This window comes from Lolium rigidum, chromosome 6 (assembly GCF_022539505.1).
Source record: "Lolium rigidum isolate FL_2022 chromosome 6, APGP_CSIRO_Lrig_0.1, whole genome shotgun sequence".
In the NCBI taxonomy this organism is placed as follows: domain Eukaryota; kingdom Viridiplantae; phylum Streptophyta; class Magnoliopsida; order Poales; family Poaceae; genus Lolium; species Lolium rigidum.
In genome coordinates this window covers 345,402,565-345,422,872 of record NC_061513.1, presented here as the reverse complement: position 1 = coordinate 345,422,872, position 20,308 = coordinate 345,402,565, and positions in this window count along the sequence as shown.

Genomic DNA, 20,308 nt, shown 5'->3' with positions numbered 1-20,308 from the left:
GGGCTTCTAATCCAAATGTTTAGTTGTTGAACTACTTTTAATACTGATGGGTCACTCCTTGGGTCAAACGAAAGACCAACATGAGATTACTTCAAGGCATCCTTCATATTCTTACTTGTCGGTGTCATTGACGGTCTTCCGCTATTCTTCATCTAGTGGTTGGATCTTCAAACTCATCGTAGTCCTACGGTTGGCAGCACTTGCCTACTATAAAGGCATAATATCTATTCATCATATGGTTCAGGCTTATCAGCGACGTCTCTCTTGTAGGTATGTCTCTCTATATTTACCATTCCTCATACAAGAGCGAGCAATATGAGTAGTCGTCATGGGGGCCAATCCATGCCGCACCCAATCATTTTCTTGTTTTCAGTTTGGTATATCTCGTATTCTAACTCTTGGTCAACCTCACGAGTTTGACAAAATAATAATAAAAAATCCATGGAGATTTGAATCAATGTTTCAATCCCCATTATTGAATTGTTTTGAAAACATTTCTATCGATCCCTAGCTAGGGTTTTACGTATCTCACAAACTATACTTCTTCATCTTGATAGGAAATATCAAGGTTGGTTTCCCTAGTGTTGTCTTCATGGCGAGTTGCCGAGATAACATTCTCTGGGTTGGGTATAGATGAGAATAGATAGAAAGATCTAAAGAAGATTTCCTACCCAACCACATTAGATCTAGGCATTTCGGTAAACAACAATCATCTAACAAGCATCAAGCAACATGGTTCAAACAACATAGTATGGTCGTACCACAACTTGGTAAGATCAATACTTTGTTATTTTATCGTTGGTTCGCTAAATAAGAACTAATGGTGGTCTAGTCTATTTCTATATTGGATGCATTAAGTTTCTATTCTAGTCCTTCGGTGTATCTTCGTGTGTTGTGCAATTTGCATCAGAGTCTTTCTTCAAATCTTCGTTGGTCTTCTATGAAACACTTCTTGTAGAGTCGAAGAATATCACATGAAGCATTAGTCCCTGACTTCAGGTACAAGGTCATCATCTCTACTTCCTTGATGGTTTCAGGGGGTAGGCCATCTAAAGAAAAGAGGAAATATTTTTGAAAACGGAGTAGGCGAGAATACTAGAAGTTCAAAATCCAAACATATTTTTAATTGAAATAGGATTAGACAAAATTTTCATCCTAGGGTCTTCCTATTTCTAATCCAAACCTAGGGTCTCGATCCTACAGGCAACACTATGCTCTGATACCATTCTGTAGCACCCTACCTTTTAATAAAGGCAAGATACCTGTGTATAGTGCTATTCCCGAGATCACTGATAGCACACACATTACAAAATATAGTAATCATTGCAATAGTATCAAATTACTACATCTTTGATCCAAAGGGTAAAGTAAAACCTTACAATTTGCATAGTCACATGGACTAGCTCATATGAAATGTTCAAAATAAACACAGCGGAAAGTAAATCAGCAATGAGCCTTCATCATCTTCATGTGCCACAGGCAGTCATGTTGGAATGTAGACTCGAGATCCTACCACGTACCTCTCCTCAGAAAATCCTGCACGTTTGAATTTGCAGCCCCACGGATGGAGGTCAGTACAATGATGTACTGGCAAATGACACTTATATGGTGGCAGTTTTTAGGCATGACTATCCACATGATATTTGGCTAGTGGAGTTTAGGCAAATTTGCATAAATAAAATTTTATCCTACATTTTATTTAAAACAAAACATTTTACAAAACTTTTAATGATGTCATAAAAAGTACCATGGTTACATCTCCTAGGCACTATTCGACAGTTGCTACCCAAAATTTTAACTTATTTAGAAAGGGTGATGAGATTCATCCGTACATTCCCTGCCAAGTAGCTCAAATCTTCCATAACCGGGGACACGGCTAAGATCTTAGGTTTAACTCTCGAGAGGTTGTGCTCTTTACCCACAATTCGCAACCAAGCCTTTTTGCCAAAATTCTTCATCTTCATTAAGGCCAGGACGAGGTCACTACGAAGTTTTTCTTTAGTAGCCCCTTGATGTCTACGGGTGCTTCTATTCTTGTAGACAGTGTTGGGCCTCCAAGAGCAGAGGTTTGTAGAACAGCAGCAAGTTTCCCTTAAGTGGATCACCCAAGGTTTATCGATCTCAGGGAGGAAGAGGTCAAAGATATCCCTCTCATGCAACCCCGCAACCACAAAGCAAGAAGTCTCTTGTGTCCCCAACACACCTAATAGGTGCACTAGTTCGGCGAAGAGATAGTGAAATACGAGTGGTATGAATAAATAGTAGCAGTAGCAACGGTGCCGAGAAAAGTGCTTGCTGGCGTGTAGTTGATGGTGGTAATATTGCAGCGAGTAGTAAAACAAGTAAAACGAGAAACAAGCAGCGATAGCAGTATTTAGGAACAAGGCCTAGGGATCATACTTTCACTAGTGTACACTCTCAACTTTGATCACATAACAGAATAGATAAATGCATACTCTACACCCTCTTGTTGGATGATGAACACCACTAAATGTGTAGGATTACACGAACCCTCAATGCTGGAGTTAACAAGCTCCACAATATTCAATGTTCATATTTAAATAACCTTAGAGTACATGACAGATCAACACAACTAAACCAAGTACTAACGTAGCATGCACACTGTCACCTTCACGCTACGAAAGGAGGCATAGATCACATCAATACCATCATAGCAATAGTTAACTTCATAATCTACAAGAGATCACAATCATAGCCTACGCCAAGTACTAACACGGGGCACACACTGTCACCATTACACCGTGCAGGAGGAATAAACTACTTTAATAACATCACTAGAGTAGCACATAGATAAATTGTGATACAAACACATTGCAATCATAAAGAGATATAAATAAGCACTTCACTATGCCATTCATAACAGTGAATAAGTATTCTGTGAAATATAGCCTAAGAGACCCACACGGTGCACACACTCGTCACCTTTACACACGTGGGACAAGGAGTCTCCGGAGATCACATAAGTAAAATTCACTTGACTAGCATAACGACATCTAGATTACAAGCATCATCATATGAATCTCAATCATGTAAGGCAGCTCATGAGATTATTGTATTGAAGTACATAGGAGAGAGATGAACCACATAGCTACCGGTACAGCCCCGAGCCTCGATGGAGAACTACTCCCTCCTCATGGGAGACAGCAGCGTTGATGGAGATGGCGGTGGTGTCGATGGAGGAGCCTTCCGGGGCACTTCCCCGTCCCGGCGGCGTGCCGGAACGGAGACTCCTGTCCCCGGATCTTGGCTTCGCGATGGTGGCGGCTCTGGAAGGTTTCTCGTACCGTGGCTTTTCCGTATCGAGGTTTTAGGTCGAGGGGGCTTAAATAGGCGAAGAGGCGGCGTCAGAAGGTCAACGAGGCAACGACACCATAGGGCGGCGCGGCCAGGGCCTGGGCCGCGCCGGCCTATCATCTGGGGCCCCGTGGCCCCCCTCCGGCGGCTCTCGGGTGTTCCGGAAGCTTCGTGGAAAAATAGGATGCTCGGGCGTTGATTTCGTCCGATTCCGAGAATATTTCCTTACTAGGATTTCGAAACCAAAAACAGCAGAAAACAGGAATTGGCCCTTCGGCATCTCGTCAATAGGTTAGTTCCAGAAAATGCATAATAATGACATAAAGTATGCATAAAACATGTAGATATCATCAATAATGTGGCATGGAACATAAGCAATTATCGATACGTCGGAGACGTATCAGCATCCCCAAGCTTAGTTTACGCTCGTCCCGAGCGAGTAAACGATAAACAAAGATAATTTACGGAGTGACATGCCATCATAACCTTGATCATACTATTGTAAACACATGTAATGAATGCAGCGATCAAAACAATGGTAATGACATGAGTAAACAAATGAATCATAAAGCAAAGACTTTTCATGAATAGTACTTTCAAGACAAGCATCAATAAGTCTTGCATAAGAGTTAACTCATAAAGCAATAATTTACAGTAAAGGCATTGAAGCAACACAATGGAAGATTAAGTTTCAGCGGTTGCTTTCAACTTGTAACATGCATATCTCATGGATAGTTGTCAATGCAAAGCAATATAACAAGTGCAATATGCAAGTATGTAAAAATCAATGCACAGTTCACACAAGTGTTTGCTTCTTGAGGTGGAGAGAAATAGGTAAACTGACTCAACATAAAAGTAAAAGAATGGCCCTTCGCAGAGGGAAGCATTGATTGCTATATTTGTGCTAGAGCTTTTATTTTGAAAACATAAAGAGAGCATAAAAATAAAGTTTTGAGAGGTGTATGTTGTTGTCAACGAATGGTAGCGGGTACTCTAACCCCCTTGCCAGACAAACCTTCAAAGAGCGGCTCCCATTTTATTTTATTTTTGGGTGGCACTCCTTCCAACCTTTCTTTCACAAACCATGGCTAACCGAATCCTCGGGTGCCTGCCAACAATCTCATACCATGAAGGTGTGCCTTTTTATTTTAGTTTTATTATGATGACACTCCTCCCAACCTTTGCTTACACAAGCCATGGCTAACCGAACCCTTCGGGTGCCGTCCAACAATCACATACCATGGAGGAGTGTCTATTTTTGTTAATTAATTTGGGATCGGGAATCCCATTGCCAGCTCTTTTTGCAAAATTATTGGATAAGAGGATGAAGCCACTAGTCCATTGGTGAAAGTTGCCCAACAAGATTGAAAGATAAACACCACATACTTCCTCATGAGCTATAAAACATTGACACAAATCAGAGGTAATAAATTTTGAATTGTTTAAAGGTAGCACTCAAGCAATTTACTTTGGAATGGCGGAGAAATACCATGTAGTGGGTACGTATGGTGGACACAAATGGCATAGTAGTTGGCTCAAGGATTTTGGATGCATGAGAAGTATTCCCTCTCGATACAAGGCTTAGGCTAGCAAGGCTTATATGAAACAAACACAAGGATGAAGCGGTGCAGCAAAACTCACATAAAAGACATATTGTAAACATTATAAGACTCTACACCGTCTTCCTTGTTGTTCAAACTCAATACTAGAAATTATCTAGACCTTAGAGAGACCAATTATGCAAACCAAATTTTAGCAAGCTCTATGTATTTCTTCATTAATAGGTGCAAAGTATATGATGCAAGAGCTTAAACATGAGCACAACAATTGCCAAGTATCAAATTATCCAAGACATTCTACCAATTACTACATGTAGCATTTTCCGTTTCCAACCATATAATAATTAACGAAGCAGTTTCAACCTTCGCCATGAAAAATAAAAGCTAAGAACACATGTGTTCATACGAACCACCGGAGCGTGTCTCTCTCCCACACAAGCATTTATTCAAACAAAAACAAGAACAAGAACAAACCGACGCTCCAAGTAAAGTACATAAGATGTGACCGAATAAAAATATAGTTTCAGGGGAGGAACCTGATAATGTTGTTGATGAAGAAGGGGATGCCTTGGGCATCCCCAAGCTTAGACTTTTCACTCTTCTTGATCGTAGTATATCATCCTCCTCTCTTGACCCTTGAAAACTTCCTTCACACCAAACTCGAAACAAACTCATTAGAGGGTTAGTGCATAATCAAAAACTCACATGTTCGGAGGTGACACAATCATTCTTAACACTTCCGGACATTGCTCAAAGCTACTGGAAGTCAATGGAACAAATAAATCCATCCCACATAGCAAAAGAGGCAATGCGAAATAAAAGGCAGAATCTGTCAAAACAGAACAGTCCGTAAAGACGAATTTTATTGAGGCACCAGACTTGCTCAAATTGAATGAAAGTTGCGTACATATCTGAGGATCACTCACGTAAATTGGCATAATTTTCTGAGTTACCTACAGAGAATTTTGCCCAGATTCGTGACAGCAAAGAAATCTGCTTTACGCGCAGTAATCCAAATCTAGTATGAACTTTTCTATCAACGACTTTACTTGGCACAACAAAACACTAAACTAAGATAAGGAGAGGTTGCTACAGTATTAAACAACTTCCAAGACACAAATATAAAACAAAGTACTGTAGCAAAATAACACATGGGTTATCTCCCAAGAAGTTCTTTCTTTATAGCCATTAAGATGGGCTCAGCAGTTTTAATGATGCACTCGCAAGAAATAGTATTTGAAGCAAAAGAGAGCATCAAGAAGCAAATCCAAAACACATTTAAGTCTAACATGCTTCCTATGCATAGGAATCTTGTAAATAAACAAGTTCATGAAGAGCAAAGTAACAAGCATAGGAAGATAAAACAAGTGTAGCTTCAAAAATTTCAGCACATAGAGAGGTGTTTTAGTAACATGAAAATTTCTACAACCATATTTTCCTCTCTCATAATAACTTTCAGTAGTGTCATGAGCAAACTCAACAATATAACTATCACATAAAGCATTCTTATCATGAGTCTCATGCATAAAATTATTACTCTCCACATAAGCATAATCAATTTTATTAGTAATAGTGGGAGCAAATTCAACAAAGTAGCTATCATCAAATATAGGAGGCATATTGTAATCATAATCAAATTTATCCTCCATAACAGGTGGCAACAAAAGACTACTATCATTATAATCATCATAAATAGGAGGCAAAGTATCATCAAAGTAAATTTTCTCCTCAATGCCCGGGGGACTAAAAAGATCATGCTCATCAAAGCCAGCTCCCCCAAGCTTAGAATTTTCCATAGCATTAGCAACAATAGTGTTCAAAGCATTCATATTAATAACATTCCCATTAGCATGCATATAAAGTTCCATGGGTTTTTTAATTCTCTCTTCAAACACATCATGTCCTAATTCAAGATAAAGTTCATAAAGATCTCTCATATTTTTGTTGTTTTCCATTATGCCTAACTAGTGTAAACAAGAAACAAAAAGTTGCAATTGCAGGATCTAAAGGAAATAGCTTCGAGCACAAACACAATGGCGCCGTAAAAGTACTTTACCCGGAACCGAAGTATGAGTGCCTTTTACCTTTCCTCCCGGCAACGGCGCCGTAAAAGTGCTTGATGTCTACGGGTGCTTCTATTCTTGTAGACAAGTGTTGGGCCTCCAAGAGAAGAGGTTTGTAGAACAGCAAAGCAAGTTTCCCTTAAGTGGATCACCCAAGGTTTATCGATCTCAGGGAGGAAGAGGTCAAAGATATCCCTCTCATGCAACCCTGCAACCACAAAGCAAGAAGTCTCTTGTGTCCCCAACACACCTAATAGGTGCACTAGTTCGGCAAAGAGATAGTGAAATACAGGTGGTATGAATAAATAGTAGCAGTAGCAACGGTGCCAGAAAAGTGCTTGCTGGCGTGTAGTTGATGGTGTTAATATTGCGAGCGATAGTAAAACAAGTAAAACAAGAAACAAGCAGCGATAGCAGTATTTAGGAACAAGGCCTAGGGATCATACTTTCAGTAGTGGACACTCTCAACTTTGATCACATAACAGAATAGATAAATGCATACTCTACACCCTCTTGTTGGATGATGAACACCACTAATCGTGTAGGATTACACGAACCCTCAATGCCGGAGTTAACAAGCTCCACAATATTCAATGTTCATATTTAAATAACCTTAGAGTGCATGACAGATCAACACAACTAAACAAGTACTAACGTAGCATGCACACTGTCACCTTCACGCTACGAAAGGAGGCATAGATCACATCAATACCATCATAGCAATTGTTGGGGGGATGACCCCCGGTATGCCAAAGGCATGCCAAACCGGATGGTTTGAGCCATCAAGATACCGGTTTAATGTTCATACCGGAACTTAGAGGTAAGAACTTAGCTAAGTGAAGCTAAGCCGGTATCCCCAAGAGGGGTATGCCGGAACCGGGTAAGAAGATACCGGGCCACCGGAGGGAACGAGCAGGTCGGCAGAACTGGTCAAAGATTCTCTCCAGAGCTAGAAGACAAAGATGAGCTAAGCAAAGTAACTTTAGACGAAGGGCTGACGATAAAGAGAAGGATGACGGTCAAAGAAGCCGGAGGACGTCAGCATCTCTGATTAAAGAGGACTCCGGTGTCTTCTATGATTAAAGTAGCTTTGTAAAGTAGTTTGTCTAGTCAAAGATGCCATTAGGGTTTCTTGCCCTGTAAGCCACCCTCTCCCCTATATAAGGAGAGGGGGCAGCCCTTCTTACGGACACGCGTATGAACACTGAAGAACTTGTACTGAGAAACTTGTAGCCTGTTGAGATCAATAAAGATGATGATCTAGAGCGAGTTCTTCCTTATGTCTTTCTTCTTCAACCTCTAGCCTTGGCTAAGTTCTGGAGGAAACCATCCGGAAGTTCATCCCATCTAATCACAAACCCTCCCCCGAATCCTCTTGCGTCCATTCGGCCCCAACTTAAGCCATCCTATGGCATCTGTCTGTTCACCACGACGACAGCAATAGTTAACTTCATAATCTACAAGAGATCACAATCATAGCCTACGCCAAGTACTAACACGGGGCACACACTGTCACCATTACACCGTGCAGGAGGAATAAACTACTTTAATAACATCACTAGAGTAGCACATAGATAAATTGTGATACAAAACACATTGCAATCATAAAGAGATATAAATAAGCACTTCACTATGCCATTCATAACAGTGAATAAGTATTCCGTGAAATATAGCCTAAGAGACCCACACGGTGCACACACTCGTCACCTTTACACACGTGGGACAAGGAGTCTCCGGAGATCACATAAGTAAAATTCACTTGACTAGCATAACGACATCTAGATTACAAGCATCATCATATGAATCTCAATCATGTAAGGCAGCTCATGAGATTATTGTATTGAAGTACATAGGAGAGAGATGAACCACATAGCTACCGGTACAGCCCCGAGCCTCGATGGAGAACTACTCCCTCCTCATGGGAGACAAGCAGCGTTGATGGAGATGGCGGTGGTGTCGATGGAGGAGCCTTCCGGGGCACTTCCCCGTCCCGGCGGCGTGCCGGAACGAGACTCCTGTCCCCCGCATCTTGGCTTCGCAATGGCGGCAGCTCTGGAAGGTTTCTCGTACCGTGGCTTTTCCGTATCGAGGTTTTAGGTCGAGGGGGCTTAAATAGGCGAAGAGGCGGCGTCAGAAGGTCAACGAGGCAACGACACCATAGGGCGGCGCGGCCAGGGCCTGGGTCGCGCCGGCCTATCATCTGGGGCCCCTGTGGCCCCCCTCTGGCGGCTCTCGGGTGTTCTGGAAGCTTCGTGGAAAAATAGGATGCTGGGCGTTGATTTCGTCCGATTCCGAGAATATTTCCTTACTAGGATTTCTGAAACCAAAAACAGCGTAAAACGAGAACCGGCCCTTCGGCATCTCGTCAATAGGTTAGTGTCAGAAAATGCATAATAATGACATAAAGTATGCATAAAACATGTAGATATCATCAATAATGTGGCATGGAACATAAGAAATTATCGATACGTCGGAGACGTATCACCCCTCTACCTACCGGATCTGCCCGTACCCAGAAACTCCACCCACTGGCGGTACCCTAGGCGAGGTTTCCCACTAAGTACTTAGCCAAGACAGAGCCCATATGGTATTGTGGTTGCACTGGAAGCTATCTAAAACATGGACGACATAATAATCTCTTTAATCCTGGGTGGCAACCACTATTTAACCGTGCGCTCTCAAGCACCCACCCGTCCACTGGTTCATCCCCAGGGATCGGAGCCCTGAGCAGCCGCCCACCACTCAACCAATCCACCCAGGTGATTCATTAAGGTTGTTAATTTTAATTCTCAATACTCACAATCCAAAAATATCAAAACAGCAGTGGCATTTTGTTATTGCTAAGCATACTAAGAATACTAGCAATGGTTCAAGGGTGGCTACACACTACTAGGATTGATGAGCATATCATAACTTTTGAAAACAAAATCCTACAATGCATACTAGTTTGAAAAACACTAATGCATAGTAAAATAGGTAGGAATTGAATGTCACTTGCCTTTTTGTAGTTGAAGCGCGTTCACTTCTCTTAATCAAAATACGTGCCTCTCCGTACAAACTATAACATAGAATATAGCACAACATAAACACACAATTCAACAACAACAAAATAAAACAAGACAACAATCGGAAATCTTTGGTACTAAGGTGTGGCACGAGGTTTGGCTTGCAAGACATGGCCTTGAGGTGTTGGAATGGCTAAGTCATATGATTCGAAAGAGATGGATTATCCAAGATATAATTTAAGAATCTTTATGCTTTACAAAAGCATGAAAGGGATTTGAAACGGCTTATGTGAGTTGAACCACATAAGTGACAAATAGTGAAACAACAATACTACTGAATAAGTGTGACAACAATTACTCAAAATAGTATGAACTACACATAGGCTTGGGTATAAACAATAGAATTACTCAATTTACTCATTTGTAAGTTGAATAGTTTTAAACCAAGTCAAAGGAGTGAATGAAAATGAATTTGGATAGACACGATATTGGTTCAAGGTAAAGTGTCTAGTGATATTGGTGTGTGGATGTGATCATGAGTTTCACCTTCACAAAAGAATCATGTTGAGGAAGAAATATAGAAAACAATAATGAATATATACTCAAATTCTCATGTTTAAATATGAATATTTGCAAAGCGATTCAAATATTTTGGACGGTGGTGCTATTGGATGAAGTACTGTAAACCAAGGCTTATGCAATTGACATAGTGTGACAACACTTATCAGAGTAGCACAAGGTCACACCTAGCATTGGATATGAACTAATGATATATTGAACTACTCAAGTAACTCATTTGAAAATTGAATAGTTTGAACTAAGCGGAAGGATTGAATGGCATGAGGTTGTATATGCATGAATGATATCGGGATTTGGTTCGCGGAGCCTAATGGGTAACAAAGGTTCATCACATGTGATATGGTGTAGAGTATCTCCACCCTACTAAAACAAGGTAAAAATCTAAACTAGGACATGTCACACTTTACTCAAACAACTCGATTGTTATTTGAATAATATGAACTAGACAACCAGGGGTAAGTATGCATTATCTGTGAACATGATAAAGAATTATTTGTCGAAATCCGACGGATAGAACTTAAGATATGAATTTTACAAAATTATACCGAATCGGCTACATATTTAATGGTGTACGAAAAGTTGTCCGAGCAAGTTGCTCGGATGGAAAAACTTCCTATATGAAAGTTGTAGAGTGTCTAATTACAAACTTAACGGAAGAACCATTATTCTAAATGGAGGTGTAGATCTAAAAAAAACAAAATTGCAAATCTACGTAAAAAGAGCGAAAATAGAATTATTACCGCGCAAGGGATTCGTCGAGTCGCGGCGTTTCCCAAAATAGCATTGCGGATGTTGTGTCTCGTGCGTTACACCATCTGACACAGTTACCATCTGCCACGAACTGCGTCGAGAGAGAGCAGCGCTGCGCGCGGAGAGAGAGGGGAGAGGCGTCGGTCGCCTTGTGGTGTGCTGGGGAGGTTCCCTAGGTGGGTATTTATAGGCTGAAATCAGAGAGAGATTTGTTTAGAGAGGCGAGGTGGGACTAAAGAAAAGGAAAACAGGGGCACGGCGTGCAGCGCGCGGTCGCGGGCGTGGGAGCTGGCGCGGGTGGGGCTGGCGTTGGGCCAGGGAGCGGCCTGGGGCGCTGCTGGGCCGGAAAAAAGGAAAAGGGCAGGGGAGGCGTGGGCGAGGTGGTGGGGAGGTGGGCCGGGGCGAGATGGGCTGCGGCGGGCGACGCCTTGCTACCTGCCGCGCGCGGGCGAGCGGGGCCGGGCCAGCTGCGCGGGCTGGGTCGTTCAGCCTGGCCACGTTCTTTCTTTTTTTTTGAGAAAATGAAAATACATTTTTGGAGGCTTAAAGATAATCGGAAAAATGCAAATGAGGTACTGTTGGATTCGTTATGAAAAATGTTTCAATATGAGACTAAATTTGAATAAAAATATAAACTTTATAAAATCAAAATTTGACATACATGTCTATGTGGCTATAGTGCCCTTTTAGGGTTTAAATAGTTTTCTCAAATAAATAATTTTATAAGTTTCGAAACCTCCGAACAAAATAGAGTATTGTTCGCAAATATTTGGAAACCAACATTTTAGAAAATACTTTTATATAACTCCAAAAAGTTTTTATTCTTTGTGAATTTTCAATCAATTTCAAACAATCAAGCATCAAATTTATTTTAGTTTACATTCCAAAATTTTGAAAATTTCGGGATGTGACAGAACGGTGTTTTAGTCAATCTCTTTTAGAAAATATTAGCATGTGCCAAGTGATTCAAAAATCGAATGACTCCAAAAATCCATTTGCACGGAGTTTCTTCATGCGTTCCTTTCTAACATGACCTAAATGGCGGTTCCACAAATAAGTGGAATTCAAATTATTTTCCTTATGGAATTTTAGCGTCGGTGCTATGCATGTGTGTTTCACCATTAAGATTTATAATAACTTATCCATCGTACATGGTGTATGGACATAATTTGAACAACTCATTGTTTTCATTTGACCAGAGAAAAATAACAATTATTAAGTTCTTTATTATAAATCTGAAGAGCTAGGTAGAATGCCAACGACGAACATAATAACACTTTATTTTGTTCTAGGCGTGTATTATTACCACATTCCTTATCAGTCACTTAGGCTATTGTATTTTTGTATTGCGTTGTGTTGTATGACATTTCATACCAACCAATATGGTACAAATACCCAAGAATTCCATTGTGTGACCAATCAAAGAATACATTCATAACATGTATATCATCTATATACACTTGAGCTAGACTTTCTAGTCTTTTCTTTATTTCTGCCAAAATCATTTTGTAGTTTCTCTTTCGACTTCCTCATATTTCAAAAAATACTTCAACATCAATAACTTCTAAGCTTGTTGGTCAAATACCAATAACCTTGAGGTTTGTACTTTGAAGTTGATCATCACATGACAAATGTTCCAGATTCCACTATTAGTAACCTTATAATGTGATGAACAATTTCACTCATAATTTTATCCATCAAATCATGACAACTTCATGATGAAGCTACTATGGCTCATATGGATATGCGAATATAGTTAGTGCCCAACTAGTTGGAGGATTGGGACACCTAGCGTCTTCAACCTTCATACATTCCCATAAAACTTATGAGTGTATGTAGTCTCACTAAATTATATTCTACAACTTGTAATAAGGTCTTAGATATCACATATATCTCACACCTTGCTTATTTCTGAAAACAAACTTTTCAGCTCCTTAGTTTTCAAAAGGATTTGAACATCAAGTTTCACGGAGACAAGATAATTTTAGATACTAATTGAAACCATTGCTCTTCGAATCAGCAATTTGAGGATTACCAAAAGTTTGTAAAAGGACTTAATCATTTCTTGATTCTTTAACAATATGGTACTAGTCAAAGCACGGGCATGATGTCCATCATCAACGGGCATGATCTTCATCATCGTCGGAGGGGCGTCAAGGCCCATGGCACCGTCTTCATGGTTGTCCACCACTTGTATTAACTATTACAACTACTATCAAATAAAACTACTACATGGTGAATCGATATGAAATTAAGACAACCATAAGGCTCCTGCCGGTTGCCACAATACAATAAGGATCACCTCATACATCAAATATATTCATAATCACATCATGGCCATATCACATCAGCAAACCATGCAAAAACAAGTTAGACGCCTCTAATTTTGTTTGCATATTTTACGTGGCTTAGGGTTTCCAAGTAAGATCCGATCTACCTATGAACATGGACCACAACGCTAATACAAGTATTGTCAATTGCAAATTGTAAATTGGATCTTAACTATGGTGAGGTAAACTGACACCCGCAAAGCCACTTATGCAATATAAGTTGCATGCCAAGCGTGGAGCAAATATCATGAACGCGGTCATGTAATGTTAGCCTGGGCCGCTTCATCCCATCATGCCGCAAGATGAAAAATACACGATAAGCAAACGACAACAAAAGCATCAACGCCCACAAAACCATTGTGTTCTACTCGTGCAACCAATCTATGCATACACATCACTCTGATACCACTGTAGGGATTTGTAGCATAGAAAAAAATTGCTACCGCAAGAACAAATAACAAGCCAAGATCTAATCTAGTAGATGGTAGCAACGAGGTGAAGATCAACATACCCTCAAAGATCGCTAAGCGTTAACGAGATAAATATCGTGGTTCATGTAGTCGATCACTTGCCGCTTTCAAAAGTGTGTAGAAGATCTTGACGGTGCCACAATCGGGTAGCACCTCCGCACTCGGTCACACGTACGGTGTCAATGAAGACATCCTCCCCTGTTCCAGCGGGGAGCGGATGTAGTAGATTGTGGTGACCCTGCATACCACTGCATGTTGTAGTATGCCAGTCGTTGATATAACATTCACGAAGTACCATTCCGCAAATATTACATCCCTCAGAGTAGTACAACAGAACATAGCAGGTCCATAACTCATTCATTTATTATTACAAATATCATACACATGTCGTCTCGGAGCTCCTCTTGGGTCCTAAGAGGAATACTCCTGGGTTCAAGGCGAACCCAACTTAGCTTACAATATAAGAGTCTCATTAAGTTATACATTTATTTCCTCGAGCAGCTAAATACTACGAGTTCGGGCTGCTCGGCTACTACTACTACTACTCGAGATGTTCAGGCTTGATCTCCTCCGGAAGCCTCCCCGGTTCCGTAGACGATGAGGTAGTCTACGCCCTCGATACCTCCAGAGAGGTCTGGTTCTTCATAGCCGATGATCTCGGCTCCTTCATTGCTGCCGTAGTCCTCCTCCAGACGATTCAGACAATCTAAGCATGGGATTTAAGAGGGTATGAGTACGAGCGTACTCAACAAGTTCATTATAGATAAGAGGTGTTTAATGCTCTAGCTACGATATTAGACCAGAAAGTCTAATACCAATGCAAGTTTTGATAATCATTTCTTCAAGAGATTGCTTTTATTCCAAAGAGCTATGTCTGTCAGCCTTCACCGGTTTACTAGAACTTCATGGAGCTCCTTTCCGGCCGCGTTCGCAGCTTCCTTATCCCGAACAGGGAGTGACAGTCACAGCTTCTTTACACTCGCAGAGGTGTGTTGCTTTACCCATAAGAGATCTTAACCTTGGTGCCAACCGGGCAGCTTTCCCGTCCACACTTCCTTCGGTGTGAGGCCCGGTATAAGGTCTAGCCAATCATGTTCCTCCGCTACCTCGAACACCCACCCGTTGTTGCATGCCCCGACCCTGGGTCCACGCCGGTCCCATTATTCCCGTAATTTCAGGGTGGACCCCGACCACGACGACAGTGCTGGGCTCTACCAGACACTCCTACACCGGTAGCTGCAACCCATCATAGACAGCATTACCGTGGGGAATTAGAATGGGATCCCCACCCTCCGGTTGTTCCGCAAGATACAAATGCTACGGCAAGCAATGCTTTACCGTGGGGAATTAGAATGGGATCCCCACCCTCCGGTTGTTCCGCCAGGTACAACTGCTACGGTAAGCGCATTCGTTGATGAATGAGAGGTGGAAACACTTTTGACTACTTCGTCCCACTCCGGATCTTATGGTTAACACGGGTATTACGGCACAAGAATCACTGGCGACATTTGTTGTTTAATCCTAGATGGATATAAGCCCGTGCAATGGAACCTCCACCATATCAACACAATCCATGGTTCCATTGCCCACCACATCGTCATATTCATAGTTATGAAAGTAGTGGTTTTGATTTTTATGCAATAGTGATAACCATAATACTTTGCAAGTAATTTGATAGAAATACTCAAATGGCATGAGCAAGTGATGAACTTGCCTGAACACTGCAAAGTTTTGCAGTTGGAAGGTGTGGACTGACCCTTGTCCTCTGTCTCTGAAAAATAGCATCATTGTCCGATAAGGGCAATGGTTAAAGAAGCAATATGCATGATTCCAGTTTTAGGGTTTGATTCCCCCCTTCCGATGTCGTTATTATATCATGTGAGAGGTTAATACTAAGAATAATTTAGGGATACTTTGTTTAGGGTAAAATACAACCTTGAAATGTTGTCAAGGTGTTTTTAAAGTCCAAATGCATTGATGGACTTATTTTCATTTTAGAAAATAATATGTGTGATTTAAATTCTTATTTAAATCTTCAAAATAAGACTTATTCTTAATTGTCTTCAAAAATTCTCCTTGATATTTTATTTAAATAGAGAATTTTATGCTGATCCATCTTCATATTTTTAATTTATTTTTTAGAGCTTCTAAGCATTTCTTATTTAATTTCAAAGTTTCTGCATTTATATGAATTGTGAAATGACTGAAATACCCCTGGGCCCCACCTGTCAGGTGGCCCAACGGGTTGAGTCAAACCCGAGCCGCCCCAACCGGCTCGGTCGGACTCAGACGCGCTCCTCCTCTCCTCTCACGCGAAACCCTAACTTCTCTCTCTCGCTCTGGCGACCAAAATCGCCTCCGCCGTCGCCGATTTATCCCCGCCGCCTCAGGCCGTCGCCGGCGACGAGGTGCTGCGGATCTGAGTCGCCGTTCGACGGCGAACCAGATGGTCCGCGTCGATCTGTCGCTGGCGCCGCTGTTCGCTCGCCATCGACCCGCCAGTACGCCAGACCTTCAGCGTCTGCCGCCGCCATGCGGTGGAGAGGCCGTGGCCCTTCATCCAGGCGCCTCCCCCGCGCGTGGTGCAGCGCTAGGGTGCGGTGGTGGTCGCCAGGCTTGGCTTGGCCAGGCCTGGTGCCGCCGTGCTCCGGCGCGCGCCGCCTTGGCCGCCATGACCGCGTCGGCCACCTCCTCCCTGGTGAGTTCTTCTCCTACCCTTCTACTTCTTCTTCCCCACCTCTTCTTCGTCTAGCTTGACCACGGCCTGCTTGTCCTCGTAGAGGTGCTGGCCGTGCTAGCTGCTGTACTGCTGCTTAGTTGTTTGTGCTGCTGCTGCGCTACTTGTGCTATTGTTGTGCCGCTTGTGCTACTGCCATGAATTCCTAGCTATGGTGCTGCCCTATTCTGCCTAATGGCTATGCTTAATTCTTGCTATCTTGGTTGTGCACATTTCTGTTAATGTTCCAGAGCCACATGCTTGTTTAATCTTGCATTTTTGGCTTGAATTCTTCCCTGTGCCTCTATTCTAGTTACTGTTCTTGCTAGACACGCATGTGTAATTAATTTGGCTGCCCTGGCTTGATTACAAAGTGTATCCCTTGCTATTTGCAAGAACCAGGGCAATGGTATGCTGCCCCTTGTGCTCAATTTCATGTGTATGCTCAATTGGGCATTACTGTTAGTGTAACTGCATGATTCAGTGATGAGCACCAAGTGCTTTTCTTATTTATCTTGATCCAGTGGTTCATCCTGCCTTGGATGTGCTTCTGGATACAATCATTTGGTTATCTGTGAAACACTTGTTGATTATCTGTGGCCAATTAAATATCTGGTCCATGCTCTGTTGCTTAGTGATGCTCTAGCATGCCCTAGCATGCTATGGCAAGCTCTGATGATCATGTGATCATCAACAGCTGATAATTGGTTTTCTTACCTGTGCATGTGCATTGCTATTACCTATTTATGTGTATGTGTGTGGCACAGATCAGTGTTGGTGCTTGCTCAAGCATCAGCTGATACTTGTAGTGATCCTCTGGATCATTAGCAAATGTTTATTCCAAAGTTTGCTTGTTAATATCAATTATCTGTGTTGCTTTAATTGATGGAGTGGATAATTGATGTGAACTGTGATACGTTGATGATCATCACAATGGATTGGCTTAGGCTAGATGGATGCCCACGGTGGTTGGGAACCCTAGCCCTTCTTTGAACCCAATCAGGGTGATGATATTTGTATTTGGCTTGTTGGTTTGGCTGTTCTAGGGTTTGAGGTGACCCTGGCAGTAGTCATATGCTGCCCTAGGGTAGCTCCCCTATTTGTTGGCTTTCTGTGATGGCTACAAGGAGTAAATCCATGCTGGATTTCTCTGGTTTTGACACTGTGTTGTCACAACCAATGTTCCCTGGTTTGATTTCCTTCTAGCCTTGGTTGTACTTGCTGGCACCAATTGGTTTAGTAACCAAATGATGATACACCCAGGGTTTTCCTACCCTTCGTGCTCCCGTGATGCAAGCATGCTTAAGTATGAGCAAGGTATGATCTTGCTCGAGCTCTTGTGTGGTATACCTCACTCCAGCTCCTAGAATGTGCTCGTTGGTGTAGAGGTTTGCCTCCGTGTTGATCTTATGGTTGCTTTGCTTGGCCCTGCTCCTCCTGGTGACTTGATGAAACTTGATTTAATTCAGAGGTGTGCTGGAATAGATTGAACAGTGAGGTTGTTCTATCTGTTCTAGCTGTTCTTGGTGTTCTTGGTGTTCTTGGTGGCTTACCAGTTCAGTTCTGCCGATGGATGATTCAAGTGACTAGGGTTTGGCTGGGAAAAGCTTTTATATGCTGCTGGCTTGCTCTTGTTGGTCGACAGCACCACCTGCAGCTTGTGGTGACTCACCCCGGTGTGTGTGTGTGTTACACATGCACACAACCTTGTGTGTCTGCCTGGTTGTGTGTGTGTGCAAGTGCTGTGCACTTGGACTTGGTCCTATCTCGTGGCATGGATCCGCTCGCGAGACTTGAGCATATCCACTTCATTTCATTTGTTTGCTAACCTCGCCAAGTGGCTATGCCACTTGACATAACACTTGTTTTTATTTGCTTTGTGTTTGTGTGCAGGGAAACAACCTGATGCTCCAAGGATCATGGAGATCATCAAGTACAAGGCTAAATGAAGACTAGCTTGTAGTGTTAAGATAGAACATTAAATTGTACTTTTCTTTTCTTTTCATTTTCCATTTTGTCCAATTCTTGTAATATGTTGTAATATTCATTTGTTCCAATTTTGAATATTGTAAGTGACAATGTATCTTGTGTGATTATTAATAAAGCTCAAGTTTTCCTTAATGAGCTTTACTTTATTGTTGTGTTATTTATAATCTTGATTAAGGCTAATTGTTTATTAAATTATCTCAAGTTTGGATAATGTGAAATTCAAATTCAAACTTGGATTGAATTCAATCATACAACTTAATTTAGAATTCAACCATGCAACTTAAGTTTGTGATGCAAACTCTCCCCTCTCTTCTCAAAACCCTAGTTTAGTTGAATAAGGAACATGTTTGTCGCACTCTCGAAACCCTAACCCTGTAAGGTGTCGAGAGAGAAACTTGTCCCCCTTCGATGCAGTTTTTGTTTAAAAGCGCGAAATTTCCCCGTAAATTACAATGCAATGCACATCCCTTTCTAGATTCTACCCCTCGATCGTCTCTAAACCTGGGATATTACAGCCTTTCCCCCGTAAAGAAAACTTCGTCCCGAAGTTGTGGTTGTAATACCTGAAAAGTTCGGGGTATGTTTTCCTCATGTCTTCCTCCTTTTCCCAGGTGGCTTCCCTCTCGGGATGGTGCTTCCATTGTATCTTGCAGTACTTTATCGCTCGGTTCCTGAGTTGTTTCCAGTTTTCCTCGAGAATCTTCGCTGGCTTCTCGATGTATGTCAAATCTGGTTGTAACTCAAGCTCTTCATGTGATACTGGTTCATCTGGGGTCTTCAAACATTTCCTGAGTTGCGACACATGAAATATGTTGTGAACCTGAGATAACCTTCCCGGTAGTTCCAATTCAAAGGCTAACCCTCGGTTTTGACTCAAAATCTTGAAAGGTCCGATGTACCTAGGGCTTAGCTTTCCTTTCACTCCAAACCTCTGAAGTCCTTTCATCGGGCTCACCTTAAGGTATACCATGTCTCCAACTCGTGGCTCCCATGTTCTCCTCTTTTGATCGGCATAACTCTTCTGTCGGCTTTGGGCTATCTTGAGCCTATCTCTGATAATGTCAATGATTTGTTGCTTTTCCTTGACATAATCAGGGTTGAACTCTTTGCTTGCTCCGGCTTCATACCAACATATCGGTGATCTACACTTTCTTCCATACAAAGCTTCAAACGGTTCCATCTTGATGCTGCTTTGATAGCTATTATTGTATGAAAACTCTGCTAGTGGTAAGTGCTCCTCCCATGATCCTCCGAAATCTAGGGCACAAGCCCTAAGCATATCCTCTAAGATCTGGTTGGTTCTCTCGGTTTGTCCACCTGTCTGGGGATGATAGGCGGTACTATAGTCCAACTTGGATCCTAAAGCTTCATGTAGTTGCTTCCAAAATGCTGACGTAAACACAGATCCTTGATCCGACACGATCTTCTTAGGCACTCCATGCTTACTCACGATCTCTTTGATGTAAAGATCGATGAGTTTCTCTCCTTTGTCCTGCTGGTTTACCGCTAAGAAGTGTGCACTCTTCGTCAAC